Source organism: Arachis ipaensis, chromosome B03 (genome assembly GCF_000816755.2).
Source record: "Arachis ipaensis cultivar K30076 chromosome B03, Araip1.1, whole genome shotgun sequence".
NCBI lineage: Eukaryota > Viridiplantae > Streptophyta > Magnoliopsida > Fabales > Fabaceae > Arachis > Arachis ipaensis.
Genome location: NC_029787.2, coordinates 12,808,658 through 12,811,143, shown reverse-complemented (window position 1 = coordinate 12,811,143; position 2,486 = coordinate 12,808,658).

Here is a 2,486-nt window from a genome sequence, read left to right as displayed (position 1 = left end):
ATAGTAAAGTATTTGAGCTAATTGAACTATTTTTTATTTTTAAAAAAAATATTACTAATTTTTTTAATAAAAATTTGGAGGAGCCCCGCCTCTTATTATCATCATTATAGAGGAATGTGGTTTGTAACCCCTTAATACCTATAACCATCCCGTTATAATCTTGAAACGTGGCTTTAATGCAATATGTATATATCCAACCTTGACACCTAACGCAACCTTAACCACCACAAATCACTATTATCCTTAATCTTCTTCGTTTCTTTTCATTTATGACCGAAACCATAAGAAAATGAAAGAAAAGCCGTGAGAGAAAGAGATTGAGAAAGCATGGAACCTCTGAACTTCTGGCTTTGATTTCTTGTGATTAGTAACTTTAATAAAAAATTTAATTCGATAAAAGTGTTTGTATTTTCTTTTTTTATACGTTGGCATTATTTTTGTTCGGTAAAAATTAACAGTGATGTAGCTCCTCTTCTTCTTGAGTTCGGCCAATTGGAGTTCTAAGAGGCACAGACAACTTCTGACGTTTTCTTTTTCAACAGGTCGGTCAAAAAACTTCTCTAAAATTGTCGTTGATTCTGATTTCGTACGAAAGTAAGGGATTTCATGTTGAAATTAATTGTTTTAATTTATAAATGCCATAGAAATCTAGTGGATATTTACAAATAATTTATGATTGTTTGGAATGACTGAATGTAATGAATATGTAGTTGATTTCTTAATTGTTTAGGAATGTTGAAAATTCTGATTGTTGAGTTGGAAAGTTGGTTTGATTTGTTGGTATTGAACTGATATTTGAAAATGATTTCTGATTTTGGAAATGTTTGAAAAGAGGTTGATAATGGTTCGGTTGGGACCCGAAAAGGGTGGCAAAGTTCGAGTTTTAGGAGAGATGCTGTCGAAATTTTATTATGAAACTTAAGACTTTGTTTGAAATATTTAGAAAAAGGTTGGACTTGAGAAATTGTATTATTTGGCTTTTGATTTATTGAAAAAGACTTTATGTTTTGAGTTTGATTGTCGTCCTCCCTAAAGTCTCGAGACCCTGCCGTGAGATTTATTTAGTAAATGATTCTTTTAAAGAGGTTTAAATGTGAAATGGTTTTGAATTTGAGTTGGAAAAATCATAGTTAAGAAAGAACTGGTTTTTGTATGAAAGAAGAACTTATTGTAAGTAAAGTGGTTTCGGAGGTTTGGAAAGGTTATAAAGAGAGGTGTTGGTTTAAAATAAAATGACTTGAATCCAGTTTATTAAGTAAAGGGACCTCTGCCATAGAAGAGCAGAGAGCAGTGACTGAAAGGATATTGAGTGTTGTTGGGCCTTAGTGCCAAGTGTCTAGTGAGGACGGCGATACGTAACGCTCACTTGACACAATAGAGACGGCTCAGTGAAGACGGTGATACGTAATGCTCACTGGAGGCCGTGGGCTTTATGTGTGAATGATTGTGCGGGGATACCCGTGTGTATGAAATGGCTTCCAGGAGAAAGTGGCACATGGTTCAGCTGGAGAATCAGCGCCTGCAAGTCCTTGCAGAGATCATGTTCGGCATACTTCAGCTGGAGAATCAGCGCCTGCAAGAAGTAGAAACTTACAGAGGTTATGCCGCTGGAATGCCTTATCTGATTTGCGAGTTGGATTGCGTCGGGTGTGGGTCGAAACCGACAAATGAGCTCATTACCTACTATAGGACTAGACATGCATCATCATTATTTGCACATTTGCATTTGATTATGTTTGCTTATCTTGTCTCTCTGTGATTGTACTGTTTGTCTTATTGCTATTTGTTTGTGTATTGATCTGTTTCCTGTGCTATTAGTCTGTGTATTGAGGTGACTGAGAAGTGAGGTTGTGATTGAGATTTGTCTTAAGTTCGAAAATTTAAAGAAGGTAATTAATTCTATAAAGTAATAGTAAAAAGTATTTTCAAAAGGTTTGATAAAAATATAATTTTATTGAGTAAAGTTAATTATTTGCATTTTATTTCATTACTCTTACAGCATTCCCATTCCCTACTGAGAACGCGTGGTTTGTTCTCACCCCAAAATCTTCCACCCTTTCAATGACACAAGTTCGAAAATTCAGTTTGAAGCTACGGACGATTATTAGTCTTATTTGAGTTAAGTTTATGTGTTGAGTCGCTTTCCTAGAATTCCCTCGCCTTTGTTAGTTAAGATTTTATTTTATACAGAGGGATAGAAGTTGTATTTGAGTTTCATTTGAATTCTTTTGTATGATATTTATTATTCTTACTAACTATGTAATTAGTATTGCTTGGAGATCTTTGACATATGATTTTAATTAATAGAAACAAAACTTTTCGGCTTTTTCTTAAAAATTGAAACGCAAAATCGAACTAAAGGGTCAATATTAAATAGTAAATAAGGAAAACAGATTAGTAACGCCTTACTTTACTTTTGGTATGATCATGACGTACTAAAAATTAGGATGTTACATATATTTATACATAAATACATAACAACTACT